This window comes from Lissotriton helveticus, chromosome 3_2 (assembly GCF_964261635.1).
Source record: "Lissotriton helveticus chromosome 3_2, aLisHel1.1, whole genome shotgun sequence".
Lineage (NCBI taxonomy): Eukaryota > Metazoa > Chordata > Amphibia > Caudata > Salamandridae > Lissotriton > Lissotriton helveticus.
The window spans coordinates 404656378-404672384 of record NC_136062.1 but is presented as its reverse complement, the minus strand read 5'-3'; the positions used below and the strand labels follow the sequence as shown (position 1 = coordinate 404672384).

Here is a 16007-nt window from a genome sequence, read left to right as displayed (position 1 = left end):
TAAATCACCAAATTCAGATCCAGTGGAGGTTGTCCCTCTTATTCAGTCGGTCAGTTCTCTTTCTTTGACAGTAAAATCAGCCTCCTTAGAGACTGTCAAAAATTGCAATGTCGACTATATTTCAAGTCGCCACAGCGGGGTATTGGGTAAAGTTTTCAATAAGCAATAATCGCGCCTCGGTTCGACCTCATTGGCTACGATACTGCCACTGCGCAAAGCTAAAGAGAGGTAAATCACTCGGGGTACGCACCGGAAAAGAAACTTAGTACACTTAGAGTGTGGAAAAATCGGCCTCACACATCACTCAGACACATGTAACAACAACTCACCAGGAGCAATACTCTGAACTATACTCTATTACCTGTCAGCCTTATAAACACGATGTATTGTGCGCAAAGGATTCTGGGGGTACATATGCTAATTAGCATTTCCTTTCATAGGTCCCGGTCACCGCTTGAGCAAAAATTCCTGTGACATCACAGATATGTAAGAGGGCACTTTCAGTAAAGAAAGTAGCACAAAGCATAGATACTGAGTGAAAAGTAGTACTAATACCTAACTGTGGCACAAAGAATGAAAGAGGCACACCTTTTATTGCATGACATCCACATGTTGAGCTGTTTTCTGCTGCCTGCACACTGTACATTTCTCTTTCTTTCAACGCAAAATCCCTATTTACCGGGAAACTTGTTTACCACGGGCTCCGCTGAATGTATATACTTTCCCTACTCAACATAACTTTGTAGTTTGAACGGTGTCAGGATCCCTTTTACAGCAACAAGCATTAAAATGGCAAATTAGGATTGAATACTGCACAGAATGTGCTGCATAATCGGACTCTCTTGACATAATTTAGCCAACTCTCTCCTGCCGCACAATTTATGATTGAATACGTCCACTAGGCGAGCTCATCTTGGCCCACTGGCTGCACTAAACTCACACCAGAGCCAATAGCGTGAGGCTCTCAGCAGCAAAGCTGGCCTCCCACTCCAGGTCATTACCCATCAATATGTGTCTGCCCAAGTGGATCAAAACAGGACTCACTCTTCAGACACATTCAATTCTTGGCCTCTCTACCGAGACTGCAGAGGGTAGTCAATTGTCTTACAGCTAGAAGGGAAATTACAGTTAGTCAGTTTTCACCAAGAATCATGTTGTGTTATTTTTCATGATAATCATTATATACGTAGGTAATTTTATTACATGTATTATCTATGTATTTAGACAATAACTACTTTGTGCTTGCACGGGTGGGTTCGGATCCCATCCTCGTCGCCAATTCAAGCTCTATCGGTAGAAGGAGGACGCTTCATAGGCATAGCAGTGAACAGTAGAAGGGTTTATTCCTCGAGATAATAAAGTCAGCACTCGGGTCACTTAGGGGACACAGCAGAGAATGAACAGAGGAACCTGTCCAGCCTGGAATGCCCGAGGCACTCTCATGCTAAACATTCCAACCACCATGACATCACACAGCATTAATCCCGGAACTAACCAAACACAGAAGTCACTGCCTAAACACATGGATAATACATATCAGAAAAAGACCTACATACAAAATATTGATAAAAACATAAACCAACAAATAATTAGAACCTATTTTTCCGCTAAGGTCCCCGTCCTCTGGGTGGGTAGATAAACACAGCTGTAAATACGCTGCAAAGGGCCCCGGTGACACTGCACCTGCTGGATTATTGTTGTCTCCGCCCAAAGAATACCTCTGTGCCCTCACAACACAGCCAACAAACCTATTAATCTCTTATGTGCTCAGAGGGCACTGGTATGTTTAAGGGGTTCTCACTCTAATGTGCTCACACTGCTACCAGTGGCACGTTTAGACAGGGGCGTAGCTTCAGGGGGCTGTTTGGGTTCTTACAACACCCCAAACCCCAATAAATGTCTACTGTAGTAATTAGTTGGGTACAGGTGATTTAGTTCAGGTTTGGCAATAAGTGTGTCGGATTGTATGTGGGATTTTTGAATCCACATGCAGACAAAAACACATAACTTTCGGTTATTTCACAAATTAATGAGTTTTAGGCACCCCTCATGAATACTATTACCATATTGAAGCCATAACAACATAATGTGGTTAAATCACCAAATTCAGATCCAGTGGAGGTTGTCCCTCTTATTCAGTCGGTCAGTTCTCTTTCTTTGACAGTAAAATCAGCCTCCTTAGAGACTGTCAAAAATTGCAATGTCGACTATATTTCAAGTCGCCACAGCGGGGTATTGGGTAAAGTTTTCAATAAGCAATAATCGCGCCTCGGTTCGACCTCATTGGCTACGATACTGCCACTGCGCAAAGCTAAAGAGAGGTGAGTCACTCGAGGTACGCACCGGAAAAGAAACTAAGTACACTTAGAGTGTGGAAAAATCGGCCTCACACATCACTCAGACACATGTAACAACAACTCACCAGGAGCAATACTCTGAACTATACTCTATTACCTGTCAGCCTTATAAACACGATGTATTGTGCGCAAAGGATTCTGGGGGTACATATGCTAATTAGCATTTCCTTTCATAGGTCCCGGTCACCGCTTGAGCAAAAATTCCTGTGACATCACAGATATGTAAGAGGGCACTTTGAGTAAAGAAAGTAGCACAAAGCATAGATACTGAGTGAAAAGTAGTACTAATACCTAACTGTGGCACAAAGAATGAAAGAGGCACACCTTTTATTGCATGACATCCACATGTTGAGCTGTTTTCTTCTGCCTGCACACTGTACATTTCTCTTTCTTTCAACGCAAAATCCCTAAAATGGCAAATTAGGATTAAATACTGCACAGAATGTGCTGCATAATCTGACTCTCTTGACATAATTTAGCCAACTCTCTCCTGCCGCACAATTTATGATTGAATACGTCCACTAGGCGAGCTCATCTTGGCCCACTGGCTGCACTAAACTCACATCAGAGCCACTAGCGTGAGGCTCTCAGCAGCAAAGCTGGCCTCCTCACTCCAGGTCATTACCCATCAATATGTGTCTGCCCCAGTGGATCAAAACAGGACTCACTCTTCAGACACATTCAATTCTTGGCCTCTCTACCGAGACTGCAGAGGGTTGTCAATTGTCTTACAGCTAGAAGGGAAATTACAGTTAGTCAGTTTTCACCAAGAATCATGTTGTGTTATATTTTCATGATAATCATTATATACGTAGGTCATTTTATTACATGTATTATCTATGTATTTAGACAGTAACTACTTTGTGCTTGCACGGGTGGGTTCGGATCCCATCCTCGTCGCCAATTCAAGCTCTATCGGTAGAAGGAGGACGCTTCATAGGCATAGCAGTGAACAGTAGAAGGGTTTATTCCTCGAGATAATAAAGTCAGCACTCGGGTCACTTAGGGGACACAGCAGAGAATGAACAGAGGAACCTGTCCAGCCTGGAATGCCCGAGGCACTCTCATGCTAAACATTCCAACCACCATGACATCACACAGCATCAATCCTGGAACTAACCAAACACAGAAGTCACTGCCTAAACACATGGATAATACATATCAGAAAAAGACCTACATACAAAATAATGATAAAAACATAAACCAACAAACAATTAGAACCTATTTTTCCGCTAAGGTCCCCGTCCTCTGGGTGGGTAGATAAACACAGCCGTAAATACGCTGCAAAGGGCCCCGGTGACACTGCACCTGCTGGATTATTGTTGTCTCCGCCCAAAGAATACCTCTGTGCCCTCACAACACAGCCAACAAACCTATTAATCTCTTATGTGCACAGAGGGCACTGGTATGTTTAAGGGGTTCTCACTCTAATGTGCTCACACTGCTACCAGTGGCACGTTTAGACAGGGGCGTAGCTTCAGGGGGCTGTTTGGGTTCTTACAACACCCCAAACCCCAATAAATGTCTACTGTAGTAATTAGTTGGGTACAGGTGATTTAGTTCAGGTTTGGCAATAAGTGTGTCGGATTGTATGTGGGATTTTTGAATCCACATGCAGACAAAAACACATAACTTTCGGTTATTTCACAAATTAATGAGTTTTAGGCACCCCTCATGAATACTATTACCATATTGAAGCCATAACAACATAATGTGGTTAAATCACCAAATTCAGATCCAGTGGAGGTTGTCCCTCTTATTCAGTCGGTCAGTTCTCTTTCTTTGACAGTAAAATCAGCCTCCTTAGAGACTGTCAAAAATTGCAATGTCGACTATATTTCAAGTCGCCACAGCGGGGTATTGGGTAAAGTTTTCAATAAGCAATAATCGCGCCTCGGTTCGACCTCATTGGCTACGATACTGCCACTGCGCAAAGCTAAAGAGAGGTGAGTCACTCGAGGTACGCACCGGAAAAGAAACTAAGTACACTTAGAGTGTGGAAAAATCGGCCTCACACATCACTCAGACACATGTAACAACAACTCACCAGGAGCAATACTCTGAACTATACTCTATTACCTGTCAGCCTTATAAACACGATGTATTGTGCGCAAAGGATTCTGGGGGTACATATGCTAATTAGCATTTCCTTTCATAGGTCCCGGTCACCGCTTGAGCAAAAATTCCTGTGACATCACAGATATGTAAGAGGGCACTTTCAGTAAAGAAAGTAGCACAAAGCATAGATACTGAGTGAAAAGTAGTACTAATACCTAACTGTGGCACAAAGAATGAAAGAGGCACACCTTTTATTGCATGACATCCACATGTTGAGCTGTTTTCTGCTGCCTGCACACTGTACATTTCTCTTTCTTTCAACGCAAAATCCCTATTTACCGGGAAACTTGTTTACCACGGGCTCCGCTGAATGTATATACTTTCCCTACTCAACATAACTTTGTAGTTTGAACGGTGTCAGGATCCCTTTTACAGCAACAAGCATTAAAATGGCAAATTAGGATTGAATACTGCACAGAATGTGCTGCATAATCGGACTCTCTTGACATAATTTAGCCAACTCTCTCCTGCCGCACAATTTATGATTGAATACGTCCACTAGGCGAGCTCATCTTGGCCCACTGGCTGCACTAAACTCACACCAGAGCCAATAGCGTGAGGCTCTCAGCAGCAAAGCTGGCCTCCCACTCCAGGTCATTACCCATCAATATGTGTCTGCCCAAGTGGATCAAAACAGGACTCACTCTTCAGACACATTCAATTCTTGGCCTCTCTACCGAGACTGCAGAGGGTAGTCAATTGTCTTACAGCTAGAAGGGAAATTACAGTTAGTCAGTTTTCACCAAGAATCATGTTGTGTTATTTTTCATGATAATCATTATATACGTAGGTAATTTTATTACATGTATTATCTATGTATTTAGACAATAACTACTTTGTGCTTGCACGGGTGGGTTCGGATCCCATCCTCGTCGCCAATTCAAGCTCTATCGGTAGAAGGAGGACGCTTCATAGGCATAGCAGTGAACAGTAGAAGGGTTTATTCCTCGAGATAATAAAGTCAGCACTCGGGTCACTTAGGGGACACAGCAGAGAATGAACAGAGGAACCTGTCCAGCCTGGAATGCCCGAGGCACTCTCATGCTAAACATTCCAACCACCATGACATCACACAGCATTAATCCCGGAACTAACCAAACACAGAAGTCACTGCCTAAACACATGGATAATACATATCAGAAAAAGACCTACATACAAAATAATGATAAAAACATAAACCAACAAATAATTAGAACCTATTTTTCCGCTAAGGTCCCCGTCCTCTGGGTGGGTAGATAAACACAGCTGTAAATACGCTGCAAAGGGCCCCGGTGACACTGCACCTGCTGGATTATTGTTGTCTCCGCCCAAAGAATACCTCTGTGCCCTCACAACACAGCCAACAAACCTATTAATCTCTTATGTGCTCAGAGGGCACTGGTATGTTTAAGGGGTTCTCACTCTAATGTGCTCACACTGCTACCAGTGGCACGTTTAGACAGGGGCGTAGCTTCAGGGGGCTGTTTGGGTTCTTACAACACCCCAAACCCCAATAAATGTCTACTGTAGTAATTAGTTGGGTACAGGTGATTTAGTTCAGGTTTGGCAATAAGTGTGTCGGATTGTATGTGGGATTTTTGAATCCACATGCAGACAAAAACACATAACTTTCGGTTATTTCACAAATTAATGAGTTTTAGGCACCCCTCATGAATACTATTACCATATTGAAGCCATAACAACATAATGTGGTTAAATCACCAAATTCAGATCCAGTGGAGGTTGTCCCTCTTATTCAGTCGGTCAGTTCTCTTTCTTTGACAGTAAAATCAGCCTCCTTAGAGACTGTCAAAAATTGCAATGTCGACTATATTTCAAGTCGCCACAGCGGGGTATTGGGTAAAGTTTTCAATAAGCAATAATCGCGCCTCGGTTCGACCTCATTGGCTACGATACTGCCACTGCGCAAAGCTAAAGAGAGGTGAGTCACTCGAGGTACGCACCGGAAAAGAAACTTAGTACACGTAGAGTGTGGAAAAATCGGCCTCACACATCACTCAGACACATGTAACAACAACTCACCAGGAGCAATACTCTGAACTATACTCTATTACCTGTCAGCCTTATAAACACGATGTATTGTGCGCAAAGGATTCTGGGGGTACATATGCTAATTAGCATTTCCTTTCATAGGTCCCGGTCACCGCTTGAGCAAAAATTCCTGTGACATCACAGATATGTAAGAGGGCACTTTGAGTAAAGAAAGTAGCACAAAGCATAGATACTGAGTGAAAAGTAGTACTAATACCTAACTGTGGCACAAAGAATGAAAGAGGCACACCTTTTATTGCATGACATCCACATGTTGAGCTGTTTTCTTCTGCCTGCACACTGTACATTTCTCTTTCTTTCAACGCAAAATCCCTAAAATGGCAAATTAGGATTAAATACTGCACAGAATGTGCTGCATAATCTGACTCTCTTGACATAATTTAGCCAACTCTCTCCTGCCGCACAATTTATGATTGAATACGTCCACTAGGCGAGCTCATCTTGGCCCACTGGCTGCACTAAACTCACATCAGAGCCACTAGCGTGAGGCTCTCAGCAGCAAAGCTGGCCTCCTCACTCCAGGTCATTACCCATCAATATGTGTCTGCCCCAGTGGATCAAAACAGGACTCACTCTTCAGACACATTCAATTCTTGGCCTCTCTACCGAGACTGCAGAGGGTTGTCAATTGTCTTACAGCTAGAAGGGAAATTACAGTTAGTCAGTTTTCACCAAGAATCATGTTGTGTTATATTTTCATGATAATCATTATATACGTAGGTCATTTTATTACATGTATTATCTATGTATTTAGACAGTAACTACTTTGTGCTTGCACGGGTGGGTTCGGATCCCATCCTCGTCGCCAATTCAAGCTCTATCGGTAGAAGGAGGACGCTTCATAGGCATAGCAGTGAACAGTAGAAGGGTTTATTCCTCGAGATAATAAAGTCAGCACTCGGGTCACTTAGGGGACACAGCAGAGAATGAACAGAGGAACCTGTCCAGCCTGGAATGCCCGAGGCACTCTCATGCTAAACATTCCAACCACCATGACATCACACAGCATCAATCCTGGAACTAACCAAACACAGAAGTCACTGCCTAAACACATGGATAATACATATCAGAAAAAGACCTACATACAAAATAATGATAAAAACATAAACCAACAAACAATTAGAACCTATTTTTCCGCTAAGGTCCCCGTCCTCTGGGTGGGTAGATAAACACAGCCGTAAATACGCTGCAAAGGGCCCCGGTGACACTGCACCTGCTGGATTATTGTTGTCTCCGCCCAAAGAATACCTCTGTGCCCTCACAACACAGCCAACAAACCTATTAATCTCTTATGTGCACAGAGGGCACTGGTATGTTTAAGGGGTTCTCACTCTAATGTGCTCACACTGCTACCAGTGGCACGTTTAGACAGGGGCGTAGCTTCAGGGGGCTGTTTGGGTTCTTACAACACCCCAAACCCCAATAAATGTCTACTGTAGTAATTAGTTGGGTACAGGTGATTTAGTTCAGGTTTGGCAATAAGTGTGTCGGATTGTATGTGGGATTTTTGAATCCACATGCAGACAAAAACACATAACTTTCGGTTATTTCACAAATTAATGAGTTTTAGGCACCCCTCATGAATACTATTACCATATTGAAGCCATAACAACATAATGTGGTTAAATCACCAAATTCAGATCCAGTGGAGGTTGTCCCTCTTATTCAGTCGGTCAGTTCTCTTTCTTTGACAGTAAAATCAGCCTCCTTAGAGACTGTCAAAAATTGCAATGTCGACTATATTTCAAGTCGCCACAGCGGGGTATTGGGTAAAGTTTTCAATAAGCAATAATCGCGCCTCGGTTCGACCTCATTGGCTACGATACTGCCACTGCGCAAAGCTAAAGAGAGGTAAATCACTCGGGGTACGCACCGGAAAAGAAACTTAGTACACTTAGAGTGTGGAAAAATCGGCCTCACACATCACTCAGACACATGTAACAACAACTCACCAGGAGCAATACTCTGAACTATACTCTATTACCTGTCAGCCTTATAAACACGATGTATTGTGCGCAAAGGATTCTGGGGGTACATATGCTAATTAGCATTTCCTTTCAAAGGTCCCGGTCACCGCTTGAGCAAAAATTCCTGTGACATCACAGATATGTAAGAGGGCACTTTGAGTAAAGAAAGTAGCACAAAGCATAGATACTGAGTGAAAAGTAGTACTAATACCTAACTGTGGCACAAAGAATGAAAGAGGCACACCTTTTATTGCATGACATCCACATGTTGAGCTGTTTTCTGCTGCCTGCACACTGTACATTTCTCTTTCTTTCAACGCAAAATCCCTATTTACCGGGAAACTTGTTTTCCACGGGCTCCGCTGAATGTATTTACTTTCCCTACTCAACATAACTTTGTAGTTTGAACGGTGTCGGGATCCCTTTTACAGCAACAAGCATTAAAATGGCAAATTAGGATTAAATACTGCACAGAATGTGCTGCATAATCTGACTCTCTTGACATAATTTAGCCAACTCTCTCCTGCCGCACAATTTATGATTGAATACGTCCACTAGGCGAGCTCATCTTGGCCCACTGGCTGCACTAAACTCACATCAGAGCCACTAGCGTGAGGCTCTCAGCAGCAAAGCTGGCCTCCTCACTCCAGGTCATTACCCATCAATATGTGTCTGCCCCAGTGGATCAAAACAGGACTCACTCTTCAGACACATTCAATTCTTGGCCTCTCTACCGAGACTGCAGAGGGTTGTCAATTGTCTTACAGCTAGAAGGGAAATTACAGTTAGTCAGTTTTCACCAAGAATCATGTTGTGTTATATTTTCATGATAATCATTATATACGTAGGTCATTTTATTACATGTATTATCTATGTATTTAGACAGTAACTACTTTGTGCTTGCACGGGTGGGTTCGGATCCCATCCTCGTCGCCAATTCAAGCTCTATCGGTAGAAGGAGGACGCTTCATAGGCATAGCAGTGAACAGTAGAAGGGTTTATTCCTCGAGATAATAAAGTCAGCACTCGGGTCCCTTAGGGGACACACCAGAGAATGAACAGAATAACCTGTCCAGCCTGGAATGCCCGAGGCACTCTCATGCTAAACATTCCAACCACCATGACATCACACAGCATCAATCCTGGAACTAACCAAACACAGAAGTCACTGCCTAAACACATGGATAATACATATCAGAAAAAGACCTACATACAAAATAATGATAAAAACATAAACCAACAAACAATTAGAACCTTTTTTTCCGCTAAGGTCCCCGTCCTCTGGGTGGGTAGATAAACACAGCCGTAAATACGCTGCAAAGGGCCCCGGTGACACTGCACCTGCTGGATTATTGTTGTCTCCGCCCAAAGAATACCTCTGTGCCCTCACAACACAGCCAACAAACCTATTAATCTCTTATGTGCACAGAGGGCACTGGTATGTTTAAGGGGTTCTCACTCTAATGTGCTCACACTGCTACCAGTGGCACGTTTAGACAGGGGCGTAGCTTCAGGGGGCTGTTTGGGTTCTTACAACACCCCAAACCCCAATAAATGTCTACTGTAGTAATTAGTTGGGTACAGGTGATTTAGTTCAGGTTTGGCAATAAGTGTGTCGGATTGTATGTGGGATTTTTGAATCCACATGCAGACAAAAACACATAACTTTCGGTTATTTCACAAATTAATGAGTTTTAGGCACCCCTCATGAATACTATTACCATATTGAAGCCATAACAACATAATGTGGTTAAATCACCAAATTCAGATCCAGTGGAGGTTGTCCCTCTTATTCAGTCGGTCAGTTCTCTTTCTTTGACAGTAAAATCAGCCTCCTTAGAGACTGTCAAAAATTGCAATGTCGACTATATTTCAAGTCGCCACAGCGGGGTATTGGGTAAAGTTTTCAATAAGCAATAATCGCGCCTCGGTTCGACCTCATTGGCTACGATACTGCCACTGCGCAAAGCTAAAGAGAGGTAAATCACTCGGGGTACGCACCGGAAAAGAAACTTAGTACACTTAGAGTGTGGAAAAATCGGCCTCACACATCACTCAGACACATGTAACAACAACTCACCAGGAGCAATACTCTGAACTATACTCTATTACCTGTCAGCCTTATAAACACGATGTATTGTGCGCAAAGGATTCTGGGGGTACATATGCTAATTAGCATTTCCTTTCATAGGTCCCGGTCACCGCTTGAGCAAAAATTCCTGTGACATCACAGATATGTAAGAGGGCACTTTCAGTAAAGAAAGTAGCACAAAGCATAGATACTGAGTGAAAAGTAGTACTAATACCTAACTGTGGCACAAAGAATGAAAGAGGCACACCTTTTATTGCATGACATCCACATGTTGAGCTGTTTTCTGCTGCCTGCACACTGTACATTTCTCTTTCTTTCAACGCAAAATCCCTATTTACCGGGAAACTTGTTTACCACGGGCTCCGCTGAATGTATATACTTTCCCTACTCAACATAACTTTGTAGTTTGAACGGTGTCGGGATCCCTTTTACAGCAACAAGCATTAAAATGGCAAATTAGGATTGAATACTGCACAGAATGTGCTGCATAATCGGACTCTCTTGACATAATTTAGCCAACTCTCTCCTGCCGCACAATTTATGATTGAATACGTCCACTAGGCGAGCTCATCTTGGCCCACTGGCTGCACTAAACTCACACCAGAGCCAATAGCGTGAGGCTCTCAGCAGCAAAGCTGGCCTCCCACTCCAGGTCATTACCCATCAATATGTGTCTGCCCAAGTGGATCAAAACAGGACTCACTCTTCAGACACATTCAATTCTTGGCCTCTCTACCGAGACTGCAGAGGGTAGTCAATTGTCTTACAGCTAGAAGGGAAATTACAGTTAGTCAGTTTTCACCAAGAATCATGTTGTGTTATTTTTCATGATAATCATTATATACGTAGGTAATTTTATTACATGTATTATCTATGTATTTAGACAATAACTACTTTGTGCTTGCACGGGTGGGTTCGGATCCCATCCTCGTCGCCAATTCAAGCTCTATCGGTAGAAGGAGGACGCTTCATAGGCATAGCAGTGAACAGTAGAAGGGTTTATTCCTCGAGATAATAAAGTCAGCACTCGGGTCACTTAGGGGACACAGCAGAGAATGAACAGAGGAACCTGTCCAGCCTGGAATGCCCGAGGCACTCTCATGCTAAACATTCCAACCACCATGACATCACACAGCATCAATCCTGGAACTAACCAAACACAGAAGTCACTGCCTAAACACATGGATAATACATATCAGAAAAAGACCTACATACAAAATAATGATAAAAACATAAACCAACAAACAATTAGAACCTATTTTTCCGCTAAGGTCCCCGTCCTCTGGGTGGGTAGATAAACACAGCCGTAAATACGCTGCAAAGGGCCCCGGTGACACTGCACCTGCTGGATTATTGTTGTCTCCGCCCAAAGAATACCTCTGTGCCCTCACAACACAGCCAACAAACCTATTAATCTCTTATGTGCACAGAGGGCACTGGTATGTTTAAGGGGTTCTCACTCTAATGTGCTCACACTGCTACCAGTGGCACGTTTAGACAGGGGCGTAGCTTCAGGGGGCTGTTTGGGTTCTTACAACACCCCAAACCCCAATAAATGTCTACTGTAGTAATTAGTTGGGTACAGGTGATTTAGTTCAGGTTTGGCAATAAGTGTGTCGGATTGTATGTGGGATTTTTGAATCCACATGCAGACAAAAACACATAACTTTCGGTTATTTCACAAATTAATGAGTTTTAGGCACCCCTCATGAATACTATTACCATATTGAAGCCATAACAACATAATGTGGTTAAATCACCAAATTCAGATCCAGTGGAGGTTGTCCCTCTTAGTCAGTCGGTCAGTTCTCTTTCTTTGACACTAAAATCAGCCTCCTTAGAGACTGTCAAAAATTGCAATGTCGATTATATTTCAAGTCGCCACAGCGGGGTATTGGGTAAAGTTTTCAATAAGCAATAATCGCGCCTCGGTTCGACCTCATTGGCTACGATACTGCCACTGCGCAAAGCTAAAGAGAGGTAAATCATTCGGGGTACGCACCGGAAAAGAAACTTAGTACACTTAGAGTGTGGAAAAATCGGCCTCACACATCACTCAGACACATGTAACAACAACTCACCAGGAGCAATACTCTGAACTATACTCTATTACCTGTCAGCCTTATAAACACGATGTATTGTGCGCAAAGGATTCTGGGGGTACATATGCTAATTAGCATTTCCTTTCAAAGGTCCCGGTCACCGCTTGAGCAAAAATTCCTGTGACATCACAGATATGTAAGAGGGCACTTTGAGTAAAGAAAGTAGCACAAAGCATAGATACTGAGTGAAAAGTAGTACTAATACCTAACTGTGGCACAAAGAATGAAAGAGGCACACCTTTTATTGCATGACATCCACATGTTGAGCTGTTTTCTGCTGCCTGCACACTGTACATTTCTCTTTCTTTCAACGCAAAATCCCTATTTACCGGGAAACTTGTTTTCCACGGGCTCCGCTGAATGTATTTACTTTCCCTACTCAACATAACTTTGTAGTTTGAACGGTGTCAGGATCCCTTTTACAGCAACAAGCATTAAAATGGCAAATTAGGATTGAATACTGCACAGAATGTGCTGCATAATCGGACTCTCTTGACATAATTTAGCCAACTCTCTCCTGCCGCACAATTTATGATTGAATACGTCCACTAGGCGAGCTCATCTTGGCCCACTGGCTGCACTAAACTCACACCAGAGCCAATAGCGTGAGGCTCTCAGCAGCAAAGCTGGCCTCCCACTCCAGGTCATTACCCATCAATATGTGTCTGCCCAAGTGGATCAAAACAGGACTCACTCTTCAGACACATTCAATTCTTGGCCTCTCTACCGAGACTGCAGAGGGTAGTCAATTGTCTTACAGCTAGAAGGGAAATTACAGTTAGTCAGTTTTCACCAAGAATCATGTTGTGTTATTTTTCATGATAATCATTATATACGTAGGTAATTTTATTACATGTATTATCTATGTATTTAGACAATAACTACTTTGTGCTTGCACGGGTGGGTTCGGATCCCATCCTCGTCGCCAATTCAAGCTCTATCGGTAGAAGGAGGACGCTTCATAGGCATAGCAGTGAACAGTAGAAGGGTTTATTCCTCGAGATAATAAAGTCAGCACTCGGGTCACTTAGGGGACACAGCAGAGAATGAACAGAGGAACCTGTCCAGCCTGGAATGCCCGAGGCACTCTCATGCTAAACATTCCAACCACCATGACATCACACAGCATCAATCCTGGAACTAACCAAACACAGAAGTCACTGCCTAAACACATGGATAATACATATCAGAAAAAGACCTACATACAAAATAATGATAAAAACATAAACCAACAAACAATTAGAACCTATTTTTCCGCTAAGGTCCCCGTCCTCTGGGTGGGTAGATAAACACAGCCGTAAATACGCTGCAAAGGGCCCCGGTGACACTGCACCTGCTGGATTATTGTTGTCTCCGCCCAAAGAATACCTCTGTGCCCTCACAACACAGCCAACAAACCTATTAATCTCTTATGTGCACAGAGGGCACTGGTATGTTTAAGGGGTTCTCACTCTAATGTGCTCACACTGCTACCAGTGGCACGTTTAGACAGGGGCGTAGCTTCAGGGGGCTGTTTGGGTTCTTACAACACCCCAAACCCCAATAAATGTCTACTGTAGTAATTAGTTGGGTACAGGTGATTTAGTTCAGGTTTGGTAATAAGTGTGTCGGATTGTATGTGGGATTTTTGAATCCACATGCAGACAAAAACACATAACTTTCGGTTATTTCACAAATTAATGAGTTTTAGGCACCCCTCATGAATACTATTACCATATTGAAGCCATAACAACATAATGTGGTTAAATCACCAAATTCAGATCCAGTGGAGGTTGTCCCTCTTATTCAGTCGGTCAGTTCTCTTTCTTTGACAGTAAAATCAGCCTCCTTAGAGACTGTCAAAAATTGCAATGTCGACTATATTTCAAGTCGCCACAGCGGGGTATTGGGTAAAGTTTTCAATAAGCAATAATCGCGCCTCGGTTCGACCTCATTGGCTACGATACTGCCACTGCGCAAAGCTAAAGAGAGGTAAATCACTCGGGGTACGCACCGGAAAAGAAACTTAGTACACTTAGAGTGTGGAAAAATCGGCCTCACACATCACTCAGACACATGTAACAACAACTCACCAGGAGCAATACTCTGAACTATACTCTATTACCTGTCAGCCTTATAAACACGATGTATTGTGCGCAAAGGATTCTGGGGGTACATATGCTAATTAGCATTTCCTTTCATAGGTCCCGGTCACCGCTTGAGCAAAAATTCCTGTGACATCACAGATATGTAAGAGGGCACTTTCAGTAAAGAAAGTAGCACAAAGCATAGATACTGAGTGAAAAGTAGTACTAATACCCAACTGTGGCACAAAGAATGAAAGAGGCACACCTTTTATTGCATGACATCCACATGTTGAGCTGTTTTCTGCTGCCTGCACACTGTACATTTCTCTTTCTTTCAACGCAAAATCCCTATTTACCGGGAAACTTGTTTACCACGGGCTCCGCTGAATGTATATACTTTCCCTACTCAACATAACTTTGTAGTTTGAACGGTGTCAGGATCCCTTTTACAGCAACAAGCATTAAAATGGCAAATTAGGATTGAATACTGCACAGAATGTGCTGCATAATCGGACTCTCTTGACATAATTTAGCCAACTCTCTCCTGCCGCACAATTTATGATTGAATACGTCCACTAGGCGAGCTCATCTTGGCCCACTGGCTGCACTAAACTCACACCAGAGCCAATAGCGTGAGGCTCTCAGCAGCAAAGCTGGCCTCCCACTCCAGGTCATTACCCATCAATATGTGTCTGCCCAAGTGGATCAAAACAGGACTCACTCTTCAGACACATTCAATTCTTGGCCTCTCTACCGAGACTGCAGAGGGTAGTCAATTGTCTTACAGCTAGAAGGGAAATTACAGTTAGTCAGTTTTCACCAAGAATCATGTTGTGTTATTTTTCATGATAATCATTATATACGTAGGTAATTTTATTACATGTATTATCTATGTATTTAGACAATAACTACTTTGTGCTTGCACGGGTGGGTTCGGATCCCATCCTCGTCGCCAATTCAAGCTCTATCGGTAGAAGGAGGACGCTTCATAGGCATAGCAGTGAACAGTAGAAGGGTTTATTCCTCGAGATAATAAAGTCAGCACTCGGGTCACTTAGGGGACACAGCAGAGAATGAACAGAGGAACCTGTCCAGCCTGGAATGCCCGAGGCACTCTCATGCTAAACATTCCAACCACCATGACATCACACAGCATCAATCCTGGAACTAACCAAACACAGAAGTCACTGCCTAAACACATGGATAATACATATCAGAAAAAGACCTACATACAAAATAATGATAAAAACATA

At 43.0% G+C, this 16007-nt stretch overlaps 1 protein-coding gene and 8 non-coding genes across 9 annotated transcripts in view; all 9 read right to left on the bottom strand.

Annotated features, from left to right (window-relative positions):
* TRIM44 (tripartite motif containing 44) overlaps positions 1-16007 on the bottom strand; it is a 504386-nt gene that overhangs the window by 59994 nt on the left and 428385 nt on the right. The gene's annotated exons all lie outside the window — the stretch shown is intronic.
* Positions 81-220, bottom strand: LOC144826678 (U4 spliceosomal RNA). Its single transcript, XR_013609874.1, has one exon. It is a non-coding gene; the product is annotated as a U4 spliceosomal RNA (small nuclear RNA).
* On the bottom strand, positions 2174-2313 carry LOC144826794 (U4 spliceosomal RNA). The gene has a single exon (XR_013609962.1). It is a non-coding gene; the product is annotated as a U4 spliceosomal RNA (small nuclear RNA).
* On the bottom strand, positions 4156-4295 carry LOC144826793 (U4 spliceosomal RNA). Its single transcript, XR_013609961.1, has one exon. It is a non-coding gene; the product is annotated as a U4 spliceosomal RNA (small nuclear RNA).
* LOC144826792 (U4 spliceosomal RNA) lies at positions 6249-6388 on the bottom strand. The gene has a single exon (XR_013609960.1). It is a non-coding gene; the product is annotated as a U4 spliceosomal RNA (small nuclear RNA).
* Positions 8231-8370, bottom strand: LOC144826791 (U4 spliceosomal RNA). Its single transcript, XR_013609959.1, has one exon. It is a non-coding gene; the product is annotated as a U4 spliceosomal RNA (small nuclear RNA).
* LOC144826790 (U4 spliceosomal RNA) lies at positions 10326-10465 on the bottom strand. Its single transcript, XR_013609958.1, has one exon. It is a non-coding gene; the product is annotated as a U4 spliceosomal RNA (small nuclear RNA).
* Positions 12419-12558, bottom strand: LOC144826704 (U4 spliceosomal RNA). Its single transcript, XR_013609899.1, has one exon. It is a non-coding gene; the product is annotated as a U4 spliceosomal RNA (small nuclear RNA).
* Positions 14512-14651, bottom strand: LOC144826789 (U4 spliceosomal RNA). Its single transcript, XR_013609957.1, has one exon. It is a non-coding gene; the product is annotated as a U4 spliceosomal RNA (small nuclear RNA).